Source organism: Botryllus schlosseri, chromosome 3 (assembly GCF_051294905.1).
Source record: "Botryllus schlosseri isolate E-star chromosome 3, Bs_hap1, whole genome shotgun sequence".
Lineage (NCBI taxonomy): Eukaryota > Metazoa > Chordata > Ascidiacea > Stolidobranchia > Styelidae > Botryllus > Botryllus schlosseri.
Window position 1 is genome coordinate 17,641,688 of NC_137238.1, and position 17,427 is coordinate 17,659,114.

The window sequence follows — 17,427 nt, forward strand, 5'->3', positions numbered from 1 at the left end:
GGGAGGGGGAGGGGAGGGAGGGGAAGGGAGAGAGAGGAAGAGAGAGAGAGAGAGAGAAGGTGTCGACAAACAGGAGGTAATTTTCGGCCTAGGTTCGCCGATCATGTTAGCAGCACGGTTCGCCACACTTTGGCCTAAACTTCATACGTCTTGGCGTATTGTGGGATCGTAGCGCGGTATTGATCGGCGCTGAAATGAAGCCCGAGCGTCTAGTCTCGCATGCTATGGAGAAAATGTAATATAAAAGCTACCAGATTAATCAGACAAAGTAGAGGTGTTTTACAACTGACTAGATGATTTGCTGAGCCCATATGCAACTTTCACAATAGGGTTCTATCATCAATGCGCATTACGGCTTTTAACTCGTTTACGGTTTGTATATGAATGCATACGTGTGAGTTTATTGAGGATGCGTGACTTAAGTCATTTTATTTTACGTAAGAGAAAACGGGGACTGGCCAGCTTAGCATAAAAATGGTTATTTACACAGGGGAGCTAGACGCTTTTGTCGTGAGAGAACAGGTGAGTGAATTCCAAGTCGAAAGAACAGGGGAGAAGGTTAAAGAACCACTGTACCACATGCACCGTATACAAGTTTGAAATAGTTATATTCTTCTAGTGAGATATCTTTTTCGAATCAGTATCTTAATTTGAATTGATTTTTAGTTTTCAACTCAAGAACAGGATTGGTAAGAATCCGACAACATCGTTCAGGCTAATATATAAAAATATTCTCTTGCATCAATCCCCGCGTTTATGCTTTGCGAAACTGACAACCGAAGTCTTTGGTATGCAAGGTGACATTTCTCGGCATAGTGACACATGAACAACAACAAATGTCGGATATATTAATGAATATGTAATATGAAAGGCATCAGATGAGCATATAAATTTGATATTTTTTGTCGCTTGGCCAATACCGTGCGTTCGAGTTCGTGCCTTCAACTCCTTTTCGAAATCTTCATCTCAGTAAAACGCATATTCATCCACGCGTTTGTGGCTTCAACGTACCAAGCTATTCCGACATATCCTCTTGTCCCATATAGTCCATTCAGATTGGAGTTGTGGCACGCGGCATACCACCAACCACCTTTGTGAGATTGTGCGCAATTTATCGTAGAGTCGTCGTGATCCGCATCTTTTGTGCTGAATTGCCTTTCGCCATGAATACTGACGAATGTATCAGCTACGTCCCCAGAAAACCCACCGACAGACAAACGGTATTTATCCGATGCGGGTCCCACAGAAAACGTGCTAAATATGAGGGTGAATCGAATGGAATGGATGAATTAACTTCGCGTCATCAAATGACTAAAAGGATCCAGATCATTACCAGTGAATTTGCGTGGCTGACAATGGCGAAATCAATATCCCATAATGCAGCGTTATCCTAATAATTTCCAACTTCAAGGAGAGCAATGACATGCAATCATATGAATGTTTTTCGATAAAGTTATTTCTGGTTTTATAGTGTAAATTTTAACTTCGATAGCAGGCATCACGAAGTAGCCTATAGAACGCTGTCGTATACTATTTCTCAAAATCAATCGTGATGACACATTATGATTCGATGTAAGCCTATTATGCGAAGATCGAGGCAATGACAAACCTATACTCTGCATGCATCCGAGTGCCATTTATCTCCGTCATATCGATTCGAAGTTTGTATTCGCCAGTTTTCGTCAGTTGATGAATTGCTTTCAACCCTGCATATAGGAATTATTTTGGTTTCATATCGTCTGCTAGAAGAAAGACTACTGACAGCCAGTACTTTTCAACCTTTTTTGGAATGGTACATTATTTCAACTTTTATCAAAAATTTATACACTCCATTTCATATAATAAACCGAATCCTTAGCGTGCTATATTATATACCAGTGGTCGGGAACCTATGGCTCGCGAGCCATATATGGCTCTTTTGGGTGTAAGATATGGCTCTTTGAGAAATTCTTGATTTTGTGCGTAGTTTATGAATATTGCAGCAACTTGTTAGTAAATTTTCATGACGGGCAGAATAATTATTCCCGTGGCAGCATAGACATGTCTTTGAGAGTTCAAGACAGTGGGATATCCACCACTATCTATAGGGCAGTGGTTAACTGACAAAAAGTCATTTTTCCGACTTGACTCCAATAAAGCCGTTTTTAAGCGCTATCGCCCCCTTTGTCTGTTTTCGCCCCCCTATCGCCTCATTCGTTATTTTCGCCCCCTGGACCGCCAAATCGCCCCCTCGGGGCGATATCGCTCACGTTGGGAACCACTGATCTAGGGTTAGGGGCTGGCACCGTCCTCTTATCAAAATCCCCAAATTTAAATTGCTGTCGGGCCGACGACTAACACCACTCACGAATTCGATCTATACCCGCCATCGCGCGCGTCTAAATCTTGGATTTCGCGATACTTTGGTTGATCGAAGAGAATAGTGTACATGGCCGGCCACGCTTGTAGGACAATGCAATTTCCAAATACACATTGTCTTTCTAATCTACGCCGACACATATACTGCCTTGTTAGTGACATTCGCAATCAGAAATTTATATTAAAAACAACGCGATAGCTATCCATGTTCTTGATTGGTAAGTATAGCGTTCTAGCACCGCCGTCAAATGTAGGTATGTAGCGCAGGGTTACGTACGCCTAATACTTAAGTCAATCAGTGCTTAGATTTTCAGAATCAGTGCGACAATTGCATTTGATTAATATCAGTGATTATAAATTCCAAGCTATTTACGATCAGTGAACAGGTGAGGCTTGGCGCGTCTGCGACTCATCTGTGCTTTACCCTTCCTTTCGCGCTTCATTTCCTAACAATAAATATGAAAATTCCATGATTTTTGGAATAAAATGGTAAATCTATAGTCATTATTAAACATCGATAGAAAATACCAATAATAATTGAAGGTTTCACAATTTTCCTTCACTCATCCATGACGACATCTGACGTAGTGCCTCCCTTTCCAACCGTAATCCAACGTCACTGACGTATCACCCTGCAGTGATTATGCAGGCCTACTGCTGTAGTCACAAATGTTAGGACTCCACCTACGCATGTGGACAGAAAAATATGGCGCACACTACGGATCCCATATATAAGTGCCGCCAAAACGTCACGGATTTTCAATTGTGACGCAACAGTTTATTGATATGTATGGCTCTTTGGGAGCTACAATTGAAAATATTGGGCCAATATGGCTCTTCGGTAGAAGAAGGTTCCCGACCACTGTTATATACTAATCGGCGTCCGATATTATTTGACCGCGATCTAACTCTAACACGATGTTCATCAACTCTGTATCAGCGAGGGGAAAAGACCTGTGCAGTGTGCGAAGCGAAACCGAACGACAACAATGGTTGTTCGTTCGAGTCACGGTTCGGCTAAGTTTTATGTGTTGGAGGTTTATCTGGGCTCGTCATCGCTGACCTCACTGTATATACAGTGGCGTACGAAAAGCCCAGATTGATAATGTGAAGTCGAGCTTCAAAAATCGGCAGACACTGACGAGCACGCATGCAAGCCAGAGATATAGATGATGAATGGATGCGTCACTGGAAGCCGTCCGAAACAATAGAGTACCAAAGACAAAAGACCAATGGACATTGCAACACTCATCATTATGACGCAAATAACAAGAGTAGGCTAGGTGATAAGCGCCAAACGTGTCCAATAAATCAAACAAACTCTACGAGGTGTCCGCGAAACCTCAACGTGGAACATGAGAATTTGCAAGCCGCGTATATTGGAGAGATACATTGCCCCATGTCGTAGACCCGTCAACCCGTTCTGAAACTTACATCCGCCTACTAATTGTACGTACACCCGATAAAAATCGTAACACGCACTTTTTAGGCTACATATCATTCCAAACTAAACATATTGGCTTTCAGTGTAGAATACATATGTACATTTTTCAAGTACACGCTGTACTGTATAAATGGGGATCGAATATATGTCTACCACCATCAGTCCATCACGGAGGGGAGACTGCGTTTGTAACAATAATTACTATCACTTGGGTCAGCGTTTTCGAATCGGGGGGCAGCGAAGAATTTCTAAAAGTTACAGTTTACAATAAAATATGCCAAACAAATTGCCTTCTCACGATTAGACAGGCAAATATTCATTCTACTTCTATAAATTAAATTGTTTTTGCGCTCGTAAGTGCCGTACGCCATGTGCCCGTGCTCACAATAATTCGTGAGCAAGATTTCGTGACAGTCATCTTGACTCGAGCTCAAAATTCGACAGTGTGTTATAGGCCTACGTATACCGTGAAAATAGAATTCCTTCCTTCGTTTAAAGGCTTTGCAAACGTTGATTGGAAAGTGCGAGTCCGATATCAACAAACAAGTGCCGCGACGCATAAGGCTAAATGCGGGACCCCTTTGTGTTCGACGTAAGTAGTTATGTAGATCGGTCGCACGCGGCCATTGTTTCTTATGGGCCCGCTGGTGACCTGCCGCGAAACTCGTGTTGGTGACCCCACCCTTTTGACCCCCCCTTCCGCTGGTGACCTGCCATGTGTTCTTATGGGATCTCTGGTGACCCCACCCTTTCAGGTATAGGGCTCGCTCATGACCTGCCGTGAAAACTCGTGTTGGTGACTCCACCCTTTTCGAGTCCCTATCGCTGATGACCTGCCGTCTCGTCGGTGATACCACTCTTTCAGGTATACGTTGTGTCGATGACCTGCCTGATAACGTTACGGGTATAGGGATCTCTGGTGATGTACCATTGTTTCTTATGGGATCTCTGGTGACTCGCCATGTGTTCTTATGGGTGCGGCCGTGAATCGCCCTTTCAGGCATCTATCGCGCGGTGTTGAATATGTATCAAGTAAATAGCCATGTGAATGAACCTTTGTTAATGTGTATATCGTAAATTATTATATATGATGTAGTTCAGTCGTGACAAATGACCGATCGTGTTCTAAGTCTTTCCTCGCTATTGATTGCTAGCTGGATAATACTTTCAGTTTGGATTATTCGCACCTTCCGTACCGCTGTTTCGCACCTACAGAATAGTCTGCTGTTCACAGTCGCAACAAGAATCGCAAGTATACACATTATACATTCATTTATTACTCTGAAATCAAACTCATCACAAAAGCACGCACAATCGTATCATTAACTTTTTTATCATCACCAAAATTATTCAAGTATTCCTTGACTGAAAATCATTGAGTCCTTATTATCAAAAATGTTATGGGGCGGTGTCGGAATCCATTCGCAGGATGTACTAAAGGTAAATTCAGATAATCCACCCGCGATCGCTCACAAGATAATACCTAAGACATAACCATCGCTCGCGACTCGCTGTTACATGCATGCCGATCGTTAACAATGTAATATTTTGGTAATTGGTTTGCCACAAAGCTGGCGTAGACGGTGATTCGAATATCAACAATAGCAGCGTTCACAAACCAACACTTCAAAAACTTGTGAAATAGGTTACAAACCCCACGATTGCTCACAAGATAACACCAAAGACATAGCCATTTCTCGCGTCTTGCCATTACATACATCCCAATCGCTACAGTGTAATACGTCGATGGTTGTTGCTATCAAGTAATAAGTAATGAATACCAGTACCAGCGCAGACCGTGATTCGAAAACCAACAATTTGACACTTGCACGCGATCGCTATATGTTTTGACACTTCGGAACAGTCGTTGACTTTGTGTGATACAAATCATGAAAATATTCAATCAGTGTGTCAATTTGTCAACTTGAAATGGAACTTACTACACAGCTCAAGTTGATTCGTATCTCAATGTGTTGATCCGGTACAACTCTAATCCTTTGAGAAATCCATTTACCGCGATCTGTTGATTCGAACGTAACCTGAATATTACTGACTCCAACTTCAGTCGCGTCGGATTATTCACACATTCCACGCCGCTGTTTCACACCTATAGAGTCAATACCAACTATAACTCTACAAGAATCACAAGTATGTGCATTATACAGTTATTATCTTTATCAACATGAATTTAAACTCTTAACAAAAACACGCAACTATAATCATTTGCCAACTCTAGCATTACCAAAAAATTCAGGTATTGTTGATTGAAAATTCTTGAATCCGTATTATTAGGAGTTTTATAGTACGACGTCGGAATCCACTCGCGAGATGTACTAAAGGTAAATCCAGATAATCCAAAATGAAATATTTGGACTTTGACATAGTCTGAATTGAAATAGATTGACAAACATGACTAACAACTTTCAACTTAGTCATATTTAGAGATTATACGCACATTGATTCGAAACAAGTAATGAAACATTACAACTCTATTCGCGACCTGTCTTTACGTTTGTCAAAGAGAGCTTCAGAAATATTATCACTATGACATCTCAACATTTTAACATCTCGCCATCAACAAAAGAGTAAAATACAAAAACCTTGTCAAGTCAATCCGTTTGTAACTCACCGAACCAAAGCAAAAAAAGTGTCCATACGAAAAGTAGACAAGACTACGCAAGTAATTACTACAACCCACAAACATATCAAGTTCGGTTTTAGGCATATACCACCAACTCGTCTTTTTTGTTCAACTGTAAAAGTCGTTACTATGCCGCAAGACAAAGAAATTACTATGCGGTATATTTTGTAAGACAAAAGTAATTACTTCTCGGTGTCGGCGACTTGAGGTTAACATAATATATTGGAGTATACGACATTTGAAAGTATGACCATCGTAGTTTCTTACAATCGAACGCAGGTGTTATATCGAAAATTATCGTGATGTAAACATAAGGATTGTCACGTCGATTTAACATATGAGATTTCGTAATGGTCTATCATGACTTGATTATTAAATTATTCGCGTTAATTAGACCCGGCGTTGTGGTAAAGGTTATTATGACAACAACAAACTTTTCAGTACCGTTGTTATTAACATATTGAGTTGTAAAACTATGCGTGTCTGAAATGTTCTTTAATGGAAAATTATTCCACCTTGGTACATATCACCCTGCGTATCGCGGATATCAGAAAATATTTTACAAATGTAATTGTCTCCACTAACCAAGACTAAAGATGAAACAACAATTTCCTTTGTTAAACAATAACCGGTACAATACTTTATCATCGTAATCAGCAGTGAGAATTGAAACACTTTCGCACATTTCCCGGTGGCAAGATATCACACTGGGTGAATTGACATACAGCCGCTTGATTAATACCTAATCCATTCGCACCATTTCACATACTTTGATCATTACAAAAGTAAATCGGAATATGTTTGCTAGATGCATTCAATTCAGTTAGAAATATCTGGTACACAACAATCATAATATCAAGGAAGTACTTGCTACGCTGTAATCCACTTAACGTGTTTTGCATTATTGTTCATTTGTAGTATTGATTGTTTTTGAACCCCCCAAATAATAATTCCCGACATGAAACCAAACCGCTGAAAGTCGTTACCATCACAACGAAACAATTTGTACGATGTTTTTCAAATGCATCCTATAGTTAGGTGTACTAGAATTATTTGTGTAACACATACGCCGACAATGCAATCGAAAATTTTTCCGTTGTCATTCGCTAAAGTAAATGTCATCACAATACTCATCAAGCTGTCATCTGTAAATCAAGATTACATCCAACTTGTAACTGTATCGTTTAACTACCGGGTTGCATCAGTTTGCTATTTTTGTCATTTAGTGACTGCTGAACATACCAAACGATACACATTCACTTACGAAATACTGTGTTGGTCGTAATTTCCATCATCGTGATAATCGAAGTACATTTGTTTCGAGTTCATAACAACCGACTACTTTTCTATGACCCGATATATTTTTGACAAGTTATGCTTAGAAGATTGGTGCATCTCGCGAAAAATAATATACCACTCATATTGATACTGCTACTCCATCGACCGGTATTTTCAAACGAGTCGATTTTCAACCGAGCAAAATTTATTACTCGAGTTGTCCTGCTTACTATATTTAAATGTAAACTCACCCGTCTTTCAACAACAAACAATGATAAAAAGTACACAAGCAAACACAACAAGTTTTACTTTTGTAGAACACTAATTATTATTCCACGCATCTCATTTCATACTAAGTGTATATGAAAGATATTCATGGTACACGAATATATTCGCTCATGCTACGAACATACGACATGATTGGTGACGCTTTCACACTATTTCGATTTAGTGTAACAAAAACAACAACAACAATTTTCACTCTCTTGACTTATGAAAACAACAGACGAACCTTCATTCAATATTTTGTTTTTGTCAACTAGTTACTTTTTCATGAGACCCCCACAACTCTTACAGAAGTACGAAAGACATTTACATCACACAAAGTAATCAACGTTACTCGATATTCTCACATTACGAAACTAAAGAATGGTTGGTTTGACTCTACAAACTGTTTCGTTACCTCAAGAACTTTATTGTCCGAATGGTTGTTCATGTGTCTTAAGAACCGAATAGTTCAACACAGCACTAGCACCAACAGAAACATCAGAGTTGTTTACACAAAAGTTTGTATGTGTACAGTATGCGAATACCATGTGTAAGTCCAGCACAATTGTGGTATCCATCTGGGTTAAGTTAACACAATTTACGACACCAAGGTCGCCTCATCTTTCGTAAGACAACAAACCAACCAAGGTTTCAGGATATGTCCATGTCATAGCAGTAAATCAGCTACTCCAACAACAGAGTACATATGTTTTCTAGTTACGGTGCTTACATCTTACACACAAATCAATCTACTTTGCTAACAAAAAGTGCTGAGTCATCAAGTGATTGCCCTAGCAACAAAACAGCTAAACGTACTATCATACAAAATGGCCGTTATAGTCACCAACGGTACATGGTACAAGTAACAAGACTCGAGAATCCAGTTATTGAAAAAACGTGAAAGTGTTTCTGCGCCAAGTCGTTATGTTGACGAAAGCGTATATTGTAATATCATGATCGATTTGCATTCGTTGGTCACAAAATGTCACTACTCTAAATAATTATATCTCACTCAAAAGCATACTTGCCGCCATTCGTTTTCATCAAGCACGAGTTCAAGAAACTTACTACGACATGAATTGTTATTTTTATGTTGTGTAAATAGTTAATAATTAATTTTAGTAACACTATATCAACATCACGGAGTTGTGCGAATAGATTTACACGTAGTCTTGTGGTTTTAATCGAAGCACACAGCGTGTTCTAATGTAGAGTCCTCTCTATTGTACAACAACTCGGTAATCGAAATGTGTTAACATTTAAACAGCGATCCTGTTTCGTCACGCGAAAAATATCTTTACTGTCGCAACACTCTGATACTCTGCACAAGACGTGTAAATCCTTTTCACACTCATAATAATACACTAACGGGATACCGACGTCAAGCAACAACGTTTACCAACATCACTGACACTGAACATACGATACCTACCCAAGTAAAAATATCATTTTCACCAGGAGGTCAGCCGTTACCTGTGTACAATTACCATTTGCCCTTGGGGGTCTAGCGTTACCCGAGTAACAAAAACCTTTTTCACTTGGAAATATATTTTTTCTCTGGGTAACAAACGTTTTTCACTTGGAAATATATTTCTCCCCTGGGTAACAATCCTTTTTCACTTGGAAATATATTTTTTTCCTGGGTAACAATCCTTTTTCACTTGGAAATATATTTTTTCCCAGAGTAAGAAACCATTTTCACTTGTAAATATATTTTTTCCCCGGTTAACAAACCTTTTTCACTTGGAAATATATTTTTGCCCTGGATAACAAACCTTTTTCACTTGGAAATATATTTTTTCTCTCGGTAACAAACGTTTTTCACTTGGAAATATATTTTTCCCCTGGGTAACAATCCTTTTTCACTTGGGAATATATTTTTTCCCCGATCAACAAACCTTTTTCACTTGGAAATATATTTTTTCCCCGAGCAACAAACCATTTTCACTGAGCAACAAACCCTTTTCTCCCCAGGCAACAAACCCTTTTCGTTTGGAAAACTATCATTTACCTGAGTACCAATACCATTTTCGTTTTTGAAAACTGACAACTACACCGGTCAATTTGATATTTTTTGTATATTGTTACAACGAACAGTGACAAAATATACACCAACAACGACCCCGATACATTTGTTTAATCAAATATTCACTTGTTCTGATTCATCCCATCAAAATCATTGGGTACTCGCATGCAATAACAATGTGCTGTTGTACATCGATATGTATGTTTTCGGAATTGGCGAATAAAGCGGTTTCCGATATGTCCGTGATGTCCGGGTTCGTGCTTTGGATTTTTCAGAGTCAGAATGTCTGAATAAAACACCTCATCGACTTTGGTAACTGGTTGATACATGGATAATGAATTTATGTTCCCCATTGCGCTAACAACACCTGGTTACTTGTGAGTTTCCTCAGATCTGTTTACTATATTGTGTCTTTACTGGTCAATACATTTCGCTCCAGTCAGCTGAAACCGGATCACTAATATGAGAAAGTGTGTGAACCGGATCCGGATATTCGCTAATGAACCAACGACCAATATTCAAGTAAACATGTTACAGACCGTGTTTTGTCTCCATGAAAAATACCAATGCATACACCATCACATCAAGTACGTCGCGATTGTTCACAAGTATTCGCGTAAACCAGGTGTACATACAATGTGTCGGTGTACAAACATCACGGAAAACAAATTCATGTTCTCAAGTCTCATCATGCGACGACTCTGTACATTCAATGTGGTCATAGATGACTTGGGGACAGGCAAGCAGCCATATTTGGACGTAACATGGTCTTAGTATGAACCAACCTCCACCCAACTTGTGAAAAATCAATCTCACACGAGTACAACCCTTTCACGGGTTCACACCTTGATTTTGCAAGATTGTTCGGATTCTCAGGTAGACTTGCATCGTGATCAAGACCTCGACATAATCGTGTTGCGTAACTCGCTCAATCCCTGCGCATTGTTGGTCATAACCTGCTAACTTTTTCGCCGAGACCGCAGTGTTTCACCCGACATAATGTATTTGGCGATCACCATCGTTATCAATCTTTCACGCGATGAATATGTTAGATGTCGCTACTCCCACATAACGACTACAGATAAACATCGTGAGCAGTGACTCCACATTGAAATCGTAAACATGGACTCTCTGTGTGTGTGAATCTCGAGTTCGATTATGACACATGGTATGATACAATGAACAGGGCATTATGCGTACCGATATATTCTCAGTCAAATATGCGAACCATTAATAACCATATACCCTGATTCTCGCTGAATATCCACAACACCAACAAATCTGTACATTTCTTTTCCCTCGACCTCGATGATAGAGTCGTCATCCCAATGTACCAATCGAGTGTATGGTTCATCAGGTGTAAAATCCAAATCAAATACCACCAAGGTATCGTTTTTCATTTTCAATATTTCCACCGCTGCATCTTGTCTGTGTCGTAAAACCACGGTGTGGGGCCAAAGGAATCTATGGAACGTTACGCGTAGTCCCATATTCACTCGTGGATATAGTCAGGTAACGACAACGTTTTCTCAATGGTCTGTGTGGGTACACCGTTTCAATACGCAACTGGATCAACTAGACCAAAAGTTTCCAACCGCGGTTTATGTTGACCTGTAGAATTACGAGACAGCACCCTCTTGTGGCGTGATTAACACGAAATCAGTCTTCGACCCGCAGAGATTCACCTTGGATTACATTATCAAATCGTAATCGAACTCGAGATTCACACACACAGAGAGTCCATGTTTACGATTTCAATGTGGAGTCACTGCTCACGATGTTTATCTGTAGTCGTTATGTGGGAGTAGCGACATCTAACATATTCATCGCGTGAAAGATTGATAACGATGGTGATCGCCAAATACATTATGTCGGGTGAAACACTGCGGTCTCGGCGAAAAAGTTAGCAGGTTATGACCAACAATGCGCAGGGATTGAGCGAGTTACGCAACACGATTATGTCGAGGTCTTGATCACGATGCAAGTCTACCTGAGAATCCGAACAATCTTGCAAAATCAAGGTGTGAACCCGTGAAAGGGTTGTACTCGTGTGAGATTGATTTTTCACAAGTTGGGTGGAGGTTGGTTCATACTAAGACCATGTTACGTCCAAATATGGCTGCTTGCCTGTCCCCAAGTCATCTATGACCACATTGAATGTACAGAGTCGTCGCATGATGAGACTTGAGAACATGAATTTGTTTTCCGTGATGTTTGTACACCGACACATTGAATGTACACCTGGTTTACGCGAATACTTGTGAACAATCGCGACGTACTTGATGTGATGGTGTATGCATTGGTATTTTTCATGGAGACAAAACACGGTCTGTAACATGTTTACTTGAATATTGGTCGTTGGTTCATTAGCGAATATCCGGATCCGGTTCACACACTTTCTCATATTAGTGATCCGGTTTCAGCTGACTGGAGCGAAATGTATTGACCAGTAAAGACACAATATAGTAAACAGATCTGAGGAAACTCACAAGTAACCAGGTGTTGTTAGCGCAATGGGGAACATAAATTCATTATCCATGTATCAACCAGTTACCAAAGTCGATGAGGTGTTTTATTCAGACATTCTGACTCTGAAAAATCCAAAGCACGAACCCGGACATCACGGACATATCGGAAACCGCTTTATTCGCCAATTCCGAAAACATACATATCGATGTACAACAGCACATTGTTATTGCATGCGAGTACCCAATGATTTTGATGGGATGAATCAGAACAAGTGAATATTTGATTAAACAAATGTATCGGGGTCGTTGTTGGTGTATATTTTGTCACTGTTCGTTGTAACAATATACAAAAAATATCAAATTGACCGGTGTAGTTGTCAGTTTTCAAAAACGAAAATGGTATTGGTACTCAGGTAAATGATAGTTTTCCAAACGAAAAGGGTTTGTTGCCTGGGGAGAAAAGGGTTTGTTGCTCAGTGAAAATGGTTTGTTGCTCGGGGAAAAAATATATTTCCAAGTGAAAAAGGTTTGTTGATCGGGGAAAAAATATATTCCCAAGTGAAAAAGGATTGTTACCCAGGGGAAAAATATATTTCCAAGTGAAAAACGTTTGTTACCGAGAGAAAAAATATATTTCCAAGTGAAAAAGGTTTGTTATCCAGGGCAAAAATATATTTCCAAGTGAAAAAGGTTTGTTAACCGGGGAAAAAATATATTTACAAGTGAAAATGGTTTCTTACTCTGGGAAAAAATATATTTCCAAGTGAAAAAGGATTGTTACCCAGGAAAAAAATATATTTCCAAGTGAAAAAGGATTGTTACCCAGGGGAGAAATATATTTCCAAGTGAAAAACGTTTGTTACCCAGAGAAAAAATATATTTCCAAGTGAAAAAGGTTTTTGTTACTCGGGTAACGCTAGACCCCCAAGGGCAAATGGTAATTGTACACAGGTAACGGCTGACCTCCTGGTGAAAATGATATTTTTACTTGGGTAGGTATCGTATGTTCAGTGTCAGTGATGTTGGTAAACGTTGTTGCTTGACGTCGGTATCCCGTTAGTGTATTATTATGAGTGTGAAAAGGATTTACACGTCTTGTGCAGAGTATCAGAGTGTTGCGACAGTAAAGATATTTTTCGCGTGACGAAACAGGATCGCTGTTTAAATGTTAACACATTTCGATTACCGAGTTGTTGTACAATAGAGAGGACTCTACATTAGAACACGCTGTGTGCTTCGATTAAAACCACAAGACTACGTGTAAATCTATTCGCACAACTCCGTGATGTTGATATAGTGTTACTAAAATTAATTATTAACTATTTACACAACATAAAAATAACAATTCATGTCGTAGTAAGTTTCTTGAACTCGTGCTTGATGAAAACGAATGGCGGCAAGTATGCTTTTGAGTGAGATATAATTATTTAGAGTAGTGACATTTTGTGACCAACGAATGCAAATCGATCATGATATTACAATATACGCTTTCGTCAACATAACGACTTGGCGCAGAAACACTTTCACGTTTTTTCAATAACTGGATTCTCGAGTCTTGTTACTTGTACCATGTACCGTTGGTGACTATAACGGCCATTTTGTATGATAGTACGTTTAGCTGTTTTGTTGCTAGGGCAATCACTTGATGACTCAGCACTTTTTGTTAGCAAAGTAGATTGATTTGTGTGTAAGATGTAAGCACCGTAACTAGAAAACATATGTACTCTGTTGTTGGAGTAGCTGATTTACTGCTATGACATGGACATATCCTGAAACCTTGGTTGGTTTGTTGTCTTACGAAAGATGAGGCGACCTTGGTGTCGTAAATTGTGTTAACTTAACCCAGATGGATACCACAATTGTGCTGGACTTACACATGGTATTCGCATACTGTACACATACAAACTTTTGTGTAAACAACTCTGATGTTTCTGTTGGTGCTAGTGCTGTGTTGAACTATTCGGTTCTTAAGACACATGAACAACCATTCGGACAATAAAGTTCTTGAGGTAACGAAACAGTTTGTAGAGTCAAACCAACCATTCTTTAGTTTCGTAATGTGAGAATATCGAGTAACGTTGATTACTTTGTGTGATGTAAATGTCTTTCGTACTTCTGTAAGAGTTGTGGGGGTCTCATGAAAAAGTAACTAGTTGACAAAAACAAAATATTGAATGAAGGTTCGTCTGTTGTTTTCATAAGTCAAGAGAGTGAAAATTGTTGTTGTTGTTTTTGTTACACTAAATCGAAATAGTGTGAAAGCGTCACCAATCATTGCGTATGTTCGTAGCATGAGCGAATATATTCGTGTACCATGAATATCTTTCATATACACTTAGTATGAAATGAGATGCGTGGAATAATAATTAGTGTTCTACAAAAGTAAAACTTGTTGTGTTTGCTTGTGTACTTTTTATCATTGTTTGTTGTTGAAAGACGGGTGAGTTTACATTTAAATATAGTAAGCAGGACAACTCGAGTAATAAATTTTGCTCGGTTGAAAATCGACTCGTTTGAAAATACCGGTCGATGGAGTAGCAGTATCAATATGAGTGGTATATTATTTTTCGCGAGATGCACCAATCTTCTAAGCATAACTTGTCAAAAATATATCGGGTCATAGAAAAGTAGTCGGTTGTTATGAACTCGAAACAAATGTACTTCGATTATCACGATGATGGAAATTACGACCAACACAGTATTTCGTAAGTGAATGTGTATCGTTTGGTATGTTCAGCAGTCACTAAATGACAAAAATAGCAAACTGATGCAACCCGGTAGTTAAACGATACAGTTACAAGTTGGATGTAATCTTGATTTACAGATGACAGCTTGATGAGTATTGTGATGACATTTACTTTAGCGAATGACAACGGAAAAATTTTCGATTGCATTGTCGGCGTATGTGTTACACAAATAATTCTAGTACACCTAACTATAGGATGCATTTGAAAAACATCGTACAAATTGTTTCGTTGTGATGGTAACGACTTTCAGCGGTTTGGTTTCATGTCGGGAATTATTATTTGGGGGGTTCAAAAACAATCAATACTACAAATGAACAATAATGCAAAACACGTTAAGTGGATTACAGCGTAGCAAGTACTTCCTTGATATTATGATTGTTGTGTACCAGATATTTCTAACTGAATTGAATGCATCTAGCAAACATATTCCGATTTACTTTTGTAATGATCAAAGTATGTGAAATGGTGCGAATGGATTAGGTATTAATCAAGCGGCTGTATGTCAATTCACCCAGTGTGATATCTTGACACCGGATAATGTGCGAAAGTGTTTCAATTCTCACTGCTGATTACGATGATAAAGTATTGTACCGGTTATTGTTTAACAAAGGAAATTGTTGTTTCATCTTTAGTCTTGGTTAGTGGAGACAATTACATTTGTAAAATATTTTCTGATATCCGCGATACGCAGGGTGATATGTACCAAGGTGGAATAATTTTCCATTAAAGAACATTTCAGACACGCATAGTTTTACAACTCAATATGTTAATAACAACGGTACTGAAAAGTTTGTTGTTGTCATAATAACCTTTACCACAACGCCGGGTCTAATTAACGCGAATAATTTAATAATCAAGTCATGATAGACCATTACGAAATCTCATATGTTAAATCGACGTGACAATCCTTATGTTTACATCACGATAATTTTCGATATAACACCTGCGTTCGATTGTAAGAAACTACGATGGTCATACTTTCAAATGTCGTATACTCCAATATATTATGTTAACCTCAAGTCGCCGACACCGAGAAGTAATTACTTTTGTCTTACAAAATATACCGCATAGTAATTTCTTTGTCTTGCGGCATAGTAACGACTTTTACAGTTGAACAAAAAAGACGAGTTGGTGGTATATGCCTAAAACCGAACTTGATATGTTTGTGGGTTGTAGTAATTACTTGCGTAGTCTTGTCTACTTTTCGTATGGACACTTTTTTTGCTTTGGTTCGGTGAGTTACAAACGGATTGACTTGACAAGGTTTTTGTATTTTACTCTTTTGTTGATGGCGAGATGTTAAAATGTTGAGATGTCATAGTGATAATATTTCTGAAGCTCTCTTTGACAAACGTAAAGACAGGTCGCGAATAGAGTTGTAATGTTTCATTACTTGTTTCGAATCAATGTGCGTATAATCTCTAAATATGACTAAGTTGAAAGTTGTTAGTCATGTTTGTCAATCTATTTCAATTCAGACTATGTCAAAGTCCAAATATTTCATTTTGGATTATCTGGATTTACCTTTAGTACATCTCGCGAGTGGATTCCGACGTCGTACTATAAAACTCCTAATAATACGGATTCAAGAATTTTCAATCAACAATACCTGAATTTTTTGGTAATGCTAGAGTTGGCAAATGATTATAGTTGCGTGTTTTTGTTAAGAGTTTAAATTCATGTTGATAAAGATAATAACTGTATAATGCACATACTTGTGATTCTTGTAGAGTTATAGTTGGTATTGACTCTATAGGTGTGAAACAGCGGCGTGGAATGTGTGAATAATCCGACGCGACTGAAGTTGGAGTCAGTAATATTCAGGTTACGTTCGAATCAACAGATCGCGGTAAATGGATTTCTCAAAGGATTAGAGTTGTACCGGATCAACACATTGAGATACGAATCAACTTGAGCTGTGTAGTAAGTTCCATTTCAAGTTGACAAATTGACACACTGATTGAATATTTTCATGATTTGTATCACACAAAGTCAACGACTGTTCCGAAGTGTCAAAACATATAGCGATCGCGTGCAAGTGTCAAATTGTTGGTTTTCGAATCACGGTCTGCGCTGGTACTGTTATTCATTACTTATTACTTGATAGTAACAACCATCGACACATTACACTGTAGCGATTGGGATGTATGTAATGACAAGACGCGAGAAATGGCTATGTCTTTGGTGTTATCTTGTGA